This window comes from Balaenoptera physalus (genome assembly GCF_965194825.1).
Source record: "Balaenoptera physalus genome assembly, chromosome: 7".
Lineage (NCBI taxonomy): Eukaryota > Metazoa > Chordata > Mammalia > Artiodactyla > Balaenopteridae > Balaenoptera > Balaenoptera physalus.
Window position 1 is genome coordinate 122,872,921 of NC_138886.1, and position 15,895 is coordinate 122,888,815.

Here is a 15,895-nt window from a genome sequence, read left to right on the forward strand (position 1 = left end):
CTTGATCTGAACCTTGACGGTTGGTCCCAGAAGTTCATGTTACAACAAGTCCTCCAGAGAATTCCACTGCACTTGAAGTTTGCAAACGCTTTAAGGCATCCATTATGTACTTTTTCTACTAGACATCTAGAATGGTACTAGTTATATGTCATCCTCAGGGGAAATTAAGAAAACAGTCATCTTTTCCTTTGCCTTTGTAATATTCCTTCTGGAATAATTTGCTTCTTTCTGAATGACACCATTCAAACATTCCCTTAGAATCTGTGGGTTAGTGGTACATGCGATCAATTTTTGTTGGTCTAGTACCATCTTCTTCTGGTTCCATAAAAATCCAGCAGCAAAAAAAAAAGACCCTATATTCACATCACTGATTTTATTAAGCAGAGTGGTGATAGCAAAAAACATCAAGCTTTTATTGCAGTTATAAATAAGCGATGTTCTGTAGCAATCTGTTCCAGAATGAAAGGCCATCTTGGCTCCCTAGTATGGGAAAGTAAATGGAACATGAGAACATGAAGTAACCCCATGTCAGTAACGGTGTTGACTTTATGTATCATAACTTGATAAGGCTGGTAACTCCAGGAACCATGTCAGATAACACACACTGCCAGGGAGCAGTTCTGCAGGAGCCTGAAGGGTCCCTGACCTTGATCTAGTGATGAAAGTTTGGAAGATTTGTTTAAGCACCTCAGGTGTGGATGAAGCACATGCTGTTTTCACTAGTACTAAAAGAAAGTACATTTCCTATCAGTGGCTCTTACTGTAACTTTAATATATTTATCACAATTCTTGGAAGAATTACGCTCTGTATTTCGAGAGGGTAGTGGGGACACATTTTATTGAAGTATTGCATCATAATATAATGGTTAGGAAAGCAGATGCTGAAGCACCTCTGTCAATTTGAATTCTGGCTCTGAAATTTACAAGCTCTGTGATCTTGGGCATATTATTTATTCAATCGCTATGTTGCAATTTTCTCATTTATAAAAAGAAATTATAGTGACACCTATACCTCCTAGGTTTGCTATGATTATTAAATGAGTTAAAATTTTAAGTTACTTCATGTACCACCTGGTCAGAGTAAGGGTTAGGTAAGTAATAAATGATGTGCAGGGAAATGAGGTACCTGTATCTAGGTATCTTTCTTATCTATATACCTATATATCCAGTTAGGCCAAATATATTCTGTCCTTTCTGCATCATCATTGTAATCTGAGTAGTTTATTTCAGCAACGAATTTTTGTCATTAAGCACCCATAATAACAATATGTATCAATTTCTGAGGTTTTTTTTTAAAAAAGCCATACCTGAAATACTTTGCGTTTGTTATATCATTTATTAATGTAGTGATCAAATATTTCTAATCACCTGTCTTGTGTATGACATTGTGCTCGGGAATGTAGAGGTTGTAAAAGAATGAGAACTAGTTGTTGATCTTAAGGAGCTTTTCGCAGAGTAAGTTAGGTGTGTATGCGACACGGCTGGTGACTCACAGGGCAAAGTGGGTGCCTCCCCCCTGAAACAGGGGAAACGGTGACAGTTCCTTAAGGCATGGCAGAATGAGAGACAATAGATTGTCAAATGAGAATTGGTGTTATTCCCACTTAACAGTGGCAAGCATAACAAATCAGAAAATGTAAGGTACCTTTGGAAGTTGCAGAGCCCATCACGGTTGATGGAACTCATAACAGTGTTGGGAGTGATCTGATTCCAGAGCCAGCTCTGTTTCGTCTTCTTCATGCATAAAAGGAGGGCAGAAATAAAATCAGTTCCAACTTCCACTACAGTATTCTTTTGTTTTAACCTCTGTTATGTCCGACCTGTTGATCTTCATAATTGGAGAGTATTTGTCTCACTTCAGTAAATGAGTCTTAAATGAAACTCTGATGTGTTAATATGTGACTCATTTTGTAATAACAAGATGGGGCCTGAAAGTGAATTCTCCTGAGGCACTGTTCTGGCGAGGTGTTTACCATGGTCTTTCAGAAGCTGTTGAAATCAATGAGCTCGGTATTAATTTTAGGCTTTTATTGTATTTGTTGAAGGATGGATAAAGTAAGTTAAAGAGAATAATCACCTAACTATGGTAGTGAAGAAATGTAAAAATAAAGTTTCCAAGGAGAATTTAAATACATCCTAATATCCTAGTAGGCTAGGTACCCTATTCTGTCCATTTCTTCTGCATCGTCATTGTAACCTGGGTAGTTTGTTTATCCCAACAATGAATGTTTATCATTAAGCGCCTATAGTATGTAACATGTCGTGATGCATTTGCCATAAATATCTATATCATAATGAGATGTGGATTGTGTAATGAAAAAATATATAAGTTCTGCTTTGCTTCGATAAATTGGGAGATTGGGATTGACATATATACACTAATATGTATAAAATGGATAACTAATAAGAACCTGCTGTATAAAAAAATAAAATAAAATTCAAAAATTCAAAAAAAAAAAAGAGGAAAATATTACACAGAAACTGAAAATTAAAAGGGAGGAAAAATGGTAGGGGAAGAAAAACATGCAGTCATTTTTTATGGTACAACCAGTGCTATTATTTTTCTTTCCCATTTTGAGGCTTACAGAGATGGTAGTTTCCGGCGTATTCAGAAAAATCTTACCTGTATCTTTTAACAGCTTTTAAATATGTAACTGAACACCGGGAAACCTACTGTCACGAGTTCTCATCCAAGTGTATTAGCTGCACATATATTCTCATAAATCATGGAACTTGAACCCAGTGATCATTCTGTGATAATCTTCCTAAGTTCCAGACATCACTTTCTGGAGATTTGTTCTCCATCCTTGGAGGGATCTCTAAAACCATTAAATCATCACCCAAGTTATAGACGTTTCCTATAAGTAGAACTGTCATGTAGCCTAACCCAGGTGATGTGTCTTTACTTAATGTTTAGTGATTTTTCCTGAAAAATATAATATAGGCTTAAATAGTATAATTTAGACTTAAATGCTCTGCAGTGAAAGAAATGAACTTCTGGGACCCCAGTGATATAACTGATATTCAGGCAATATGAACAAAGGAAACCAAGAATTTGTATAAATTTCTATTGCCCTCTTTTGTTATCTCTATCCTTCTAAATGAATATTAAGGTTCACTTAATTAATGGCTGTACTTGCCATCCAAGCAGAATCAGTAACTCTCTGCTGAATGATGGAGCGCAGCTGGACCCGAGCCTTTCGACCAGATAGTTTCATGCTAATCCCGCCAGATAGTTTCATGCTAATCCCGCCGCGCACGTGAGCGCACGGCGGGCACCCCTGCTGAAGGGCAGCGTTGCAGTCTGAACAGATGGTGGCCTCCTGCTTCCAAAGTCCGTGGCGCCTGTGCACAGAGACCCCTGGGAATCCGCGGCCAGTGGGCCCCGCCGGCCCCACCAGGAGCACCGCCAGAGGAAAAGGGTGGCTTACTGGCCATCACAGGAGGGGGGAGGCCACATGCCATGGGGACCAAGGGGGCCTCAGAAGGGGGTGTTGCCGAGACGCTGGTCAGGGTCTGCCTTTGGTACCTTAGGGAGGGTCAACGGCAGTGAGGTTCGTTTGGGGTTGGCTGTTGTCGGAAAGTGGGGTGGTTCTGGGGTCGTCTGTCTCATCAGATCTTATTTTCAGGGAGGCTCGTCTCCAGGGAGGGCACAGCTGCGGTCATTCATTCAGCAGGAGAGGAGGGACTGGGCATTCTGTAGTTTGTACAGTGACTGCGCTTGAAGTGGATGTGTGTGCGATTGTCAGCGTCCCACAGCGTGACCTGGCTTTGCTCTGAGTCAGAGGAGCGTGCCGGGCTGTGGGCCCGAGCTCAGGGTCAGCTAGGTCTGGATGTCAGGACGGCCTTTTCTTTCCCTCTGTTCTTCCCTCCCTCCCTCCCTCACTTCCTTCTTCCCCCCATCCCTCCCTCTCTTCTTCCCCCCTCCCTCCCTTCTTCCCTCTCTTCCTTCTTCCCTCCCTCCCTCCCTCCCTTCTTCACTCCCTCCCCTCCTCCCTCTCCTCCTCCCTCCCTCCCTCCCTTCCTTTCTTTTTCTTTCTGGAGCCAACCCCCTGCAGACTTGATCCTGTGTGGGGATTGGTGTTACCGCTGTTAGGAACTCCTTCTAGGGCAGTGGGGGCCGCGGGCTCCTGCTCCCCCAACCTCACCAAGAGGTGAGAACCAGAAAGTCTGAGGCCGAATTCACCGCAGCCGTTTTAGTAAACAGGCACCGACGCGGTCACGCAGCTGCTCCATGTGCTTGGAAACCTCAGAGTCTGACATGATCCCTGCAGGAGTGGTTCCTGCTGCGGGGACGGTGACGTAAAGCAGAGCTCAGAAAACTTTCTGTAAAGGGCCAGATGTGCTCGGTTTTCTGGGCTGGGGTCTCTGTCACGACTACCGAGCTCCGGTGTTGAAGTCCCCAAAGAAGCCATAAGACAATACGTATGGAATGAGCTGGGCGCCAACACACCTGTATTTACCAACCAGGCAGCGGACCTTCTGTGGCCCGGGGGCTGGTGTTTCCAGGATTCCGCTGAAAAGGCGAGATCGGCCAGGCTTCTGGTCACGCGGAGCGGCGTGTCTATGAAGAGAGATGACACCACCCAGGCGGACCTCACCAGGGCTTTGGGGCCCCTGCACTTTCTCTCCTACGTGTGCACGTCTGATGCCAAGTAATGAAAATCGCCTGTAGGTTTTCACAGCAAGGTTGCGATCACTCCGTAGCTGGCCCTACAATGTCGATTCCTGTTTCGGGCACCTCAGCTGCTGCCGGGTCACCTCCAGGCTTTAGACACAGTTAAGTTATGCACCTGCGTCCAAGCTCTGCCTACCAAGTGCTTTAAAGTGAATTTCCACCCGGAGGATTTACCTGTCGGCTTCGTGAGGATGCAGTTGTGGATGAGGGGGGGCACATGGTGGGGTGGGAGGAAGGAAAGCCCCTGCACACTGTCATTAGGAAGGTGGGGGCTGGCACTGGCCAGTGTCCCTGTCCCCTCCCGGCTCCCAGTGAGGCCTCAGCCTGCTCTGGAGCCCCGCCGTGTCTTCTCTCCTTCACGCCTGGTCTCAGCCATAGCCTTGCTCCCCGCCGGCCCCTGGGCTCTTTCTCTGTCCTGCTGCTTCTGCTACAAGAGCTTAGATCTCTGCACGGTTCCCATTCAGAGAGGGAGATCTAATCGCCAGAACGTGATCTTGCTGTGAAAGGACTTTTCTGCCCTTTTCAAAGTTTGATGTCGGGGGTGGGTCTCTTTGGTAGATTAATGTTGTCTTTCTTCCACAGTAACTCTACGTTGACATCTTTTGCATTAATATACCGAGTGCAGTTACGTGGATGAGTGAGTGAGCCAGGAATTGAAGGAATGAACGTATCAACAGGAAGTTCTGATAGTAGTTAACTAACATTATTTGGAAGAAGAAGGCAGCAACGCTTTATTTATTTGAGGGCTCATTAAATGCTATAAATTGCATTTTCAGGTTCCCAGTAAAGGTGGTTTTATCCAGAGTTTTTCAGTTGAAGAATTTGAAGCCAAAAGTGTGTAGCTTTTTCACGGTCCTTCACCAGTTGACGGTAGAGCTAGAGCTTTCCCCGTGTCCATGTCTGTAGTATTTCTGCACTGTCTGCCATTCCGCGTTGCCTCAAGAGCCAGCACAGTAGTGGGAACAGAGATTTGCAGGATGAGCTTCAGAGAAGCCTTGCCACGGGTGCAGGGCGTCACCACCAAGCAGGAGGAGAAGCTGGCAGAGTCGCGGCGAGGCAAGGACTCCTTCCAGCGTGAGGTCGTCACAGCCCGCCTTCAGGGTCGGGCAGGAGGAGGGAGATTCGGGCTTCACTCCCCGAAGCTGAGGCGCCCTTCACGGCTCATGATGGCTTTCTGTCCCTTCTCGTACTCTCCTGGGTCTCAGCTGAAGCCACTCCCCTCCGGCTGCCTGGGGTGTCCAAGCACTCTGCTTGCACTTCTCGGGGACCCTGCATTCCTAAGATGGCTTACAAGGTCCTCTTTGTCCTTTCTACTTCCCTCCTGGGCAGGGCTGGGAGAAAAGCTCACCCTGTGGCTGAGAATCCCGGGCTACTCTACCTTCCTGTAACTGCTTCTCAGGGATGCTGGTCTGCTTGCCCTCAGGGAATGCTGGCAACGTAGACAGAGAGCTGATCGATCCAAGCGACAGATTGCTGGGAACACCAGACACTCATGTGCAGGTGGCCGTCCCAGTGTCACCTACCACTCGCTCCCTCAGTTCTGGTGCAGCAGATCGCAGGTGGGGACTGTGCGGTGGGAAACCGCACTTCCCCTGTTTGAGGATGTGAAAAGCCCTACAGATTAGGAAGCTGACTTTGGGGACAAATATAGCTATATCTGAGGGTGGAGACCGTTAGTAATAGCCGCGTGTGGAAAATGGCAGGAGCAGAGATCCCTGGTAAAAGGAAAATTCGCCATCAATGGGTTTGCAAGACCTTACCTGCTCCCCCAGACAGCAGAGGCTCTTGAGTTCATTACAGGGATTTTTAACTTTACTTGCTGGTTTTTCAACTGTCTAAATCCTTTTATCTTTGTAGCATATATGGCCTCCCACCCAAAACTGGTAAACACAATTCTGATCTAATTTAATACCTACATCAGCATACATTTTAAATATCGTATCAGCAGGTCCATAAACAGCTCTGCTAATAATGTATGAAATAGCTTAGCACAGCTCCAGACACATTACCATTGCCAGCACCCTAAAATCCCATTTACTTTTGCCTAAAAGTGTTTGATACTGAATTTGCTTTCCCCTGGACTGTAATTAACAACACTTTGAACTGCTAACAAGATTCCATTGACTGGCGATATTAATCACACATTCACGGAGAAATTGGCTACTGCGTTTGATTTTTTGTCTTATGTGCATCTAATCACTGATTAAAACTAAGGAAATGGATCTTTTCATCATGCTCCTTGGACATTTATTTTCTTGGTAGGTTTAGTCTATAAAGATTTCTCCCTCTCTATTGGATCTTGCTTCTAAATTTCTTTAGATGTGGAATAAGCCCAAGAAACAGTATTTCTTGTCAAGAGGAACAGTTTATTCCAGATAATTAAATCCAAGATAGTTCAAAGAAAACACAGCAAGGAGCATAAATTAGGTTCTATCAAGGGATATAGGACGTTCCTCATGAATGGATACTGACAAAACAATTTTGTGGGAAGCTTTAAAAAGTCATTAATAGTTTTGCAACTTTTGAAAACTAGCATATGAGAAGAAAGCTACAAGGTTTAGTTCTGTGTTTTTAAAATGTGCTTCAGACATTCACAGCTGTTTCATCTTTGTATTTGACAGTATTCTGAGCTTGCATCTAAGATTTCTGCACATATACTCTTATGAATGCTAGGGTAGATTTTTTTTTTTTTTGCATTTGCTCAAATGCCATTTTGAGAAGCAAAGAATAAAATGTAAGTATCAAAATGGAATGAATTTGGAAAAACAAAAGGGATCTTCCTGATGATCATAGGACCTCTCTTACCTATAAATAGTATTTAGAACCGTGTTGTGACATAGACCCAGAGTCAGACTCTGTGCTCCAGGGAGACAGGACCCTTTATCTTATTCACTGATTTTAGTTTCTTGCTTAGAACTGGAGCACAATAGATGATAAATATTTGCTAGGTAATCAGTGAGCAAAAATAATTTAGGTTGGAATTCTTAAATTATTTTGCATAGCAAAAGTGCTATTAACACTTGGAAATTAACTAATAAAATGAAGAATTAGAAAAGTGAAGCATGAGAAAAGTGGTGAAGAGAATGGCCTACAGCCACGGGTGGTTTGGGTTTGGGTCTTGTGTCTGGTAGTCCTGGCCGTGGGACCTCGTCAGTCAGCCTTTCCTCCCAGGCTGATTCCAGTGTTTAAAGAGTGATGCTGTACAAAGACACTACGTTAGAGGTGGTGGTTATTATTGTTGTTACTAGTCCCTGATTCTGGACTCTTGTGTAGGTATTAAGGACTCGTACAAATACACCAACGTCATGATTTTTCTAGGGGCCACATGGCAACCTTAGAACATTTAGACCAACTTGGAATCTGGAAGGAAAGGACAAATATATCTTGTAGCAGCAATTCTGGTTATGATGAGTTAGCCTTTGTGTGTCTACCTGGACGCCTCGACTGTCCTGAAACCCCCCAGCCCATCGCCACTCCTTCCTGACAGACCTGTCCTCCTACACGTACACACTCACACACAAGCACACACACACACGTACCAGACACACCAGACACACCCAGACACCAGACACACCACACACACACAGACACACCACACACACACACACACGCACACGCAACTTACGATCCCTACCCTGAACTACTTGTGGTCTTCAGACTTCTCCGTGCTTTCTCCCACCCGCATGCCTTTCCATTTGCTTCTACGGGAAATGACTGTTCTTGTGGATTTTGAAGCTACAGTTCTTGTTCTATGTCCTCTGACCCTGACCCTGTGAGGCTGAGGCAGACTTAACACTTTGTATGTGGCTACATTATGTTGCCACCATGATGACCTCTTTATAGACTAAGTCAGGGGTCCCCAAACCCCGGGCTGTGGACCAGCACCGGTTCGTGGCCTGTTAGGAACTGGGCCGCACAGCAGGAGGTGAGCGGCGGGCGAGGGAAGCTTCATCTGCTGCCCCTCATCGCTCCCCATCGCCTGCATTACTGCCTGAACCGCCCCCTGCCCCGGTCCGTGGAAAAACTGTCTTCCACGAAACCCTGTCCCTGGTGCCAAAAAGTCTGGGGACCGCCGGACTAAATTACGGGAGAACAGAGGCTGCGTCTGCGTATTTCACCTTCCAGCGGCCGGAGCCTCCCCTGTACCTGGCCCCTCAAAGCTTCTGAATGAACATTTGTGAAACTCCCCCTCCCTCCCCCCTTGCTGCTCCCCCCTCATCCTTTTCTCCTTGTCCTCCTTCTGTACATGGCTCACCTGCAATAACCAAGTGCAATACAAAATGAAATCAAGCATATGTAATATAATGGGTACTAACACTAATCTTTTATTCCATAATATTCAAAACTTACTTAACGTTTGCCCTTATTAAAGTACCAATGAGGAGCCCAGAGCACCAGTAAAACTGGATACCACAGGCTAAACGTTAGCATTGAGCCATTAAATAATTTGTTCCTTTTTTGGTGTATTCAGGAGAAAGAAAAAGGAAGCAGAATTGTTGGTTCTAAAACTTACAAGTAGAAAACGACTTACTTTTTTTTCCAGCTGAAAGCACATGTAATGTAGATATCGTCTTGTTTTACATCAGATTGTTTTAAAAGGAGGTTTGTTTCCTTAAAAACATTCTGGTAATTTGAGCTACAAGATGCAGTTGATAAGAACATCATGTGCATTTCCTTATGAATTTCATTTCTTTTCATCTGAGCTGTAGTTTTTTGTCTTTCTTTTTATAAGGATGAGATCACAGTAGTACAAGATAGTAGGCATTGCAGGGTTGTGTGCAAATCTAAAGAACTGTGAAAAGTGGGTGTGTATGTGTGTGAACACCTATGTACACACACACTCATACTTGTTACAAAAGATTGATTATCCTTTCAAAACTGATCTTTTCAGATCATAAAATTAATAACAAAAGAATATCATATTTTTAAATTTAAGGTACATTTATTATTTCCTATCTTCCTTTATATAGGATAAAGGGGGTGAACCTCAACCGTACAACTTCTGGTTTTAGTTTTTATTTCAATTGGTGTATTTATTTTAACGCGATTAAAAAAATCAACTCAATTGCATGCATACTTTTAGATATATGTGTCAGACTTCCACTTCAGTCTCTTTGTGTGGACATGATATCACTATGGTAAATTTATTTTTATTGGTATGGTTCTAACAGGATGTAAAAGTAGCAAGCTAAGTTATGAAGAGAAGTATATAAATTTTAAAACATTTCTAATTTTTGGTTGCTGGTATCTGAAGTCACACTTTTCTGATTTTCTAAATATATATTTTGGCTATTAGATTACCTAATGCAAAAAAAAAGTCTTGTAGTAGAGCATAAGCTTAATTAATTAGTGGACACATAAGAAAATAAACTGTACTAGTTTAAAACTTAGTAGATTTCTTATTGTGGAAGAGGCTGTTAGCAAGCATACAGGTTATAATTTTTATATTGGTTTCTATGTTGTGTGCTTTATTATAATTAGAGTTGGAAAATGCACAGCGCTGTATAGGATTCCCTATGTTATAAAATTTTACTGCAATTCATTTTAATGTAAATTTTAGTGTGCAAACACATTTATTTCCTATTCCTACATTTGTTGACAGGTGCTGCTTTTTGATGACTGCAGACTGAGAGAGGAGGGATGAACTGTTACTTGTCCTAAATCCCATGCAAATATTGTTACTGATTTTATCTCACCTCTTTATCATAAGGAAAAATGTTCTTTAGCGTAATTTTTCTCCAGCTATCAAATTGGCTGAAATGTTCTCAGCCTTTTGGAGATGTGATTTTTTTTATTGTTGGATTCATAGCATTTTTTTTTCTTTTTCTTTTTTTTTTTAGATTTTATTTATTTATTTATTTACTTATGGCTGTGTTGGGTCTTCGTTTCTGTGCGAGGGCTTTCTCTAGATGCGGCAAGCGGGGGCCACTCTTCATCGCGGTGCCGTGGGCCTCTCACTATCGCGGCCTCTCTTGTTGCGGAGCACAGGCTCCAGACGCGCAGGCTCAGTAATTGTGGCTCACGGGCCCAGTTGCTCCGCGGCATGTGGGATCGTCCCAGACCAGGGCTCGAACCCGTGTCCCCTGCATTGGCAGGCAGGTTCTCAACTGCTGCGCCACCAGGGAAGCCCTGGATTCATAGCATTTTATCAGAAAACACCCTCAGCTTAGATACGCGGCATTTAGGGGACACACCTATGAGGACCTTGGTCCACATCGAGTCCATCAGAGCTGCCAAGGGTGCGCACAAGCTCCGTGTGGTTCGCAGCCTGTGCTGGGCAGGGACAGAGATGGGACTGAGCATTGAAAAGCCTTCTTAGCTGTTTGACATGAACATTTGTATTGATCTCTATTGCTATGGATTAACTCCAGTAGTGATGAATTTGGGTTTGTACGTCTGTTTTGGTTTCATTTTTTAATAATTCATTTTGTTGTATTTTACTAAAGGCTTGTTCTGAAATGTTTGGGAAAAATAAATGTTCTCCCCGCAGCCTGCCCCTTCTGAGGCCCTGCTGCATCGCACAGGCATGACAGTGAAGTGACTGAATCTTGAAATTGAAGAGACTAGGGGAGATTTGAAATTCCTTTCCTTCAAAATCCTGACGGTGGAAAAATGAAGTGTTCTTGTGTCCTAAGAGGGGAAGGGTCTCCAGCACCTCGAACCTGGCCCGAAGGGCCCTACATCCTGGTGGTCTTGCTTCTGGGCTTGGATGGGGTGGGTGCAGCCACTCGCTGTGAACAAGTCAAAGGTGCAGTGGTGATGGGGTGTCGTCCCGGGGTGAGCGTAAAGAGACCGTCTTGTGTGCCAGGCTCCCTGGCAGCGTCCTCACGCGGAGGGCGGCCCCGTGGGGACCCCCGTGTGGCAGGGAAGGGGCTGAGCCGGTAAGGAGCTGGAACCCCCATCCGGAAGGGAGCAAGGTTGCTACGTCACCAAAAATGCCTGACAACTCGGAAGCTCTTCGTCAGCGAGGCCTCTAGGAGGGACTGTAGCCCGGCTGGCACCTTGATTGCCCATGAGAGAGCCTTTGAGCCACGCCCAGATTCTGGACCTTCCAGAACTCTGAGACGGATGTTTATTGTCCCAAGCCTCTAGATTTGGGCCTAAAAGGAGGTGGGGTTGCTTTATCTGGTCCTGGTGCACAGAGAAGCAAGTGGCTCCTGGAGACTGTGTTTTAACCACTGTTCTCTCCATTATCCTTTACTGATTGTAATGCTCATTTTTGGCTCTCTGGGAACTGGGCTATTTTTAAAAACTACTGTGTTGATGGTGTTGGTTCTGTTGTTTCAGTGTTTTAAGAAGTGTGAAATGTAAACCTTAAATATTGGAACAAACCCCAATATGTATACATTACTAATTTTTTGAATTGAGCAAAGGATCATTCTTTCAGAAAGTCTTCTCTCTCTGCAGAGAAGAGGAAGAAGATAATACTCACCAAGTGAAACTTCTAGGGCAACAACACAGCACACTTTAGTTCGAAGATTTTATAAACCAGTGAACTGTGAACGTAACGCTGTCACTGTAGATAATAGCTGTGCATCAGGATCTCAATTTATACATGAGGAAATAGAATTATAATAATAATAACCATGAGGGAAAATCAAAAATTGTCTTAAACACAAAACTGAAATCTCAGTGTGACCCAGATAGCTCTCAATTTTTGTCTAAATATAGATACATTCAGAAAGGAGTTCCCAGGTATTGATCATGAATAAGGACCCAGTTGTACGTAATCGGAGTTCGTGTGTAAATATGTCCCCCACCCACTCTGTCAGTATAGCATCTGAAGAGCTTACTTTTGCTGCTGGAGGTGTAAAAAAGCACAGAAATATACTCTTGACTCAGTAAGGAACCAACGAATATCCTTTGTTTATTAACATAGCACATTCTAAAAAAGAGAAATACTATTTTGCTTTCATTTATGATGAGTAACTTCTATCTGTTTTACACAGTATTTAAATTTTGACTAGTACTATATTTTCATTGACTTTTATATGCTGATGATTTGTATCAGACTGATAGTATGCATTTAATATTTGTATATAATATAAACTTATTTACATTTGATATGATGAAACATACTTGAATTACAGTCAATATTTAGTTTCATATAGTTGTTTGAAATCATGAATTTTGAACACTAAGATAATGTTGTTATAAACACCAAATGATTGGGATTGACATATACAACTACTATATATAAAATAGATAACTAGTAAGGACCTCTCTATAGCACAGGGAACTCTACTCAATACTCTGTAATGACCGATATGGGAAAAGAATCTAAAAAAGAGTGGAGATATAGATATATATATATAGATATAGATAGCTCTATAGATATATATATATATAACTGATTCACTTTGCTGTACACCTGAAACTAACACAACATTGTAAATCAACTAAACTCCAATAAAAATTAATTTTAAAAAACACCAAAAGAATGTGAAATAAGTATAGAAATCTGGATGCTGCTCTTTTGTTCCGATGACTAAACAATAGCTAAAGTTTTGATTTACTAACCTGAGCAGTGTTCTAGGGCTAGAAAGCAGTTTTGTAGAACCTGGAAGCAGGTTGCATCAATTCGCCCACGGTTTTCATTTTAAATGGAGAATCATGATGTCATACAGAATTGTAAGGCATCCGGTCGCCACATGTTTGCAACCTGGGCCTAAAACACTTCTTTGGTGTAAAATATCATAAGAACTTTTAGAATCACATTCTTCTGTGCTTCTGGATTATACATCTTGATTTCTTGTGCTGAAAATATGGTAAATGCATCTGCGGATTATCCAGGGCTACATGATATATTTATGATCAGAAAGTGGAAATGAAATACTTGGCAAATTCATAGGCTTTAAGGTTTGGAGATTGAATCACACAGATTCAGAACATTAAACACCTTTTTTTTCCCCCAACCCAAAATATTTGTTATCCTGTATTAATGGAAATAGAGAGGTATTCCATTAAATACTGCTTTCGTATTTTTTTTACACGCGTTCTTTTATGGGGCATCATAGGCCAGGATAGGAGGGATCCGGGTCTTTTCCAGTTTAAGACCCACTTTGCAGGCCTCAGGGGCTCAGTCAGGACAACTCCCCTGGGCTCTGGCGGGGGGGCCAGAGCAGCCTCGTCTCAATAAAACTTTATTTGTAAAAACAGGTGGTGGGCCACCCATGGGGTGCATTGGCTCGCCTGTGCTGTTCTCGGGGGGTTTAAGCATGTGTTCGCGGCTTCCCCCCCTCCACCTCCAGCGGGTGGCTGATCTCTCTCTGCTTCCCTGGCCTCACCTGTGCAGCAGAAGTGACAGCAGACACGCTGCCTCTTACAGATGCTGAAAGCTAAGTTCTGGGAACCTGGTCCAGGGCAAGCGAGTGGAGCTCCAGGCCACTGTGCTTCTCAGTTTCTGTTCCTGTTGGTTGGTGTTCTTATAGTTAAAACCCAGGCTCCCAATATTTGAAAGTCCTTATTTTATTTTATTAAGGCAAATACTTCTGTGTCATTCCCTGAAATTAATGAATTGTAAGTTTTGTATAGCAGTGTGAAACTAACCAGTCCACATACATATGCAGAAGAATTTCAGCCTTGATGTCATTCCCTGAAATTAATGAATTGTAAGTTTTGTATATCAGTGTGAAACTAACCAGTCCACAGACATATGCGGAAGAATTTCCGCCTTGATGCGCAGGGACTTTCAGAGACAGCTGAGGAATCTCCAATGCACACTTCTTTTGGCGCAGTTTATTTTATTTATGTGTTTAATCTGCGGTGAGTCAGGGAGCATAAAAGTGCTCTCTGAGAAGTAAAGGGCTCACTAAAGTGGTATAAATGAATTCTCTCAGGGTCCTAGGACATCACTGGAGAGACGAGGGGGACTTGAGTAATAAACGCGGCCTTGGGGGCTGAAACAGTTGGTTGTCTCATGGCTAATTCCTTTGTGCCCAGATAGAGCTTACTTCCTCTATCTTGGGATCAAATCACGTGTTAAGGGGGACGTCCTCTTTTGTGAAATGTACTGGCTTAACTCTTACACTGGGCATTCCTCCCACGATGGGGTGAGATGTACATGAGGCTGTCACAGCATAGAACACATTTCAAAAAACAGACTTTCATTGCTGTTCTTGAGCTTATACAACTAGCAGTGCCTCGTGAGTTCCCTGAGCTGTTGAAACACAGCAAACAAGAAGAGGTCACTTTAGTTGGGAAATCCTAAAGTTTAGTGTGAGAGGGTTTGGGGGATGTAATCGCAAATCACAGAAATTCTAGGGAACTTCCCTCGGCAGCCCTCAGCATAGGCCCACACGGGTGTCATCATACTGTTTGACTTCTGTGGACATTTACAAAGATTAACAGAGCTTTTGTTAATAAGTAGAGCAATAGCTTATACTTATCTTTGCTTTCACTCTCTAGGTTTGAATCCAAAAGTACAATTGTACAACAGTTCAGAATCGGGTGTATTCCTGTCTTTTATGTTTTCCCCAAATGCAGGCGCTTTGCTGATTCACTTGCTCCTTGGGAATACACAGATCTTTCACTGTGGAAACTCTGGCCCAATCTCTCTTTCCCGGAAGATGACTAGGGGCCCAAATTGCTCTCTCTGTCTCTATGCTTCTATGACTGTGTCCTATTAGGGTGACCAGGAAGTCGTTTGTCTCCTGCCGGCTTGTGGAAAAGCTCTTGGTGGTCGTGGTCGTTGCTGGGAATGAGGACTTAACCAAATAGAGGCCAGAGGGTCCAGGCTGCAATGTCAGGGGAGTGGGTGTGGATGCAGAGTGATCGATGGGGAGCAGGGGATGCAGGGAAAGTCCAGGATGGGAAATAGGGTCAGAGGATGAGCAGGGCAGTCCCAGGGAAGAATGGACAGAGGACAGACTGATACCCACACACAGAGTCAGGATGTGGAGGACACCCTGGGACGTGCCCCTGGATCTGCTGCAGGTCCAGTGGCCCCGTTCCAAGGCCAAACCCATCATGCAGCATCAGATTCCCAGTGGGACTGACCTTGTAAGGGTTTACCTTATGGGTTGCAGCTTCAGTTCTGCCAACAGGGGCTCTTTGGAGGTTCTGGATTCTGTGTATGGGAAGGCACATTACCAAGCCAGAGGTGGAGAGCTCGTGTACCTTTTTATCCTCAGGACTAACTAACTGTATGACTTGGGGGGCCTTCCAGCTCTTAATTATTTGCTAATATGCCACAGTTTTCTATTCTCTCTCACGTTT

General features: G+C 43.5%; 1 protein-coding gene and 2 long non-coding RNA genes across 4 annotated transcripts in view; 1 reads left to right on the forward strand and 2 right to left on the reverse strand.

The window, feature by feature from the left end:
- Nucleotides 1–15,895, forward strand: part of SPOCK3 (SPARC (osteonectin), cwcv and kazal like domains proteoglycan 3) — a 450,312-nt gene that overhangs the window by 123,403 nt on the left and 311,014 nt on the right. The gene's annotated exons all lie outside the window — the stretch shown is intronic.
- Nucleotides 1–15,895, reverse strand: part of LOC309664131 — a 354,258-nt gene that overhangs the window by 6,770 nt on the left and 331,593 nt on the right. The gene's annotated exons all lie outside the window — the stretch shown is intronic.
- Nucleotides 1,035–3,207, reverse strand: LOC309664134. Its single transcript, XR_014265645.1, has 2 exons — nt 2,244–3,207; nt 1,035–2,197 (listed from the first exon to the last, which is right to left on the reverse strand). It is a non-coding gene; the product is annotated as an uncharacterized lncRNA (long non-coding RNA).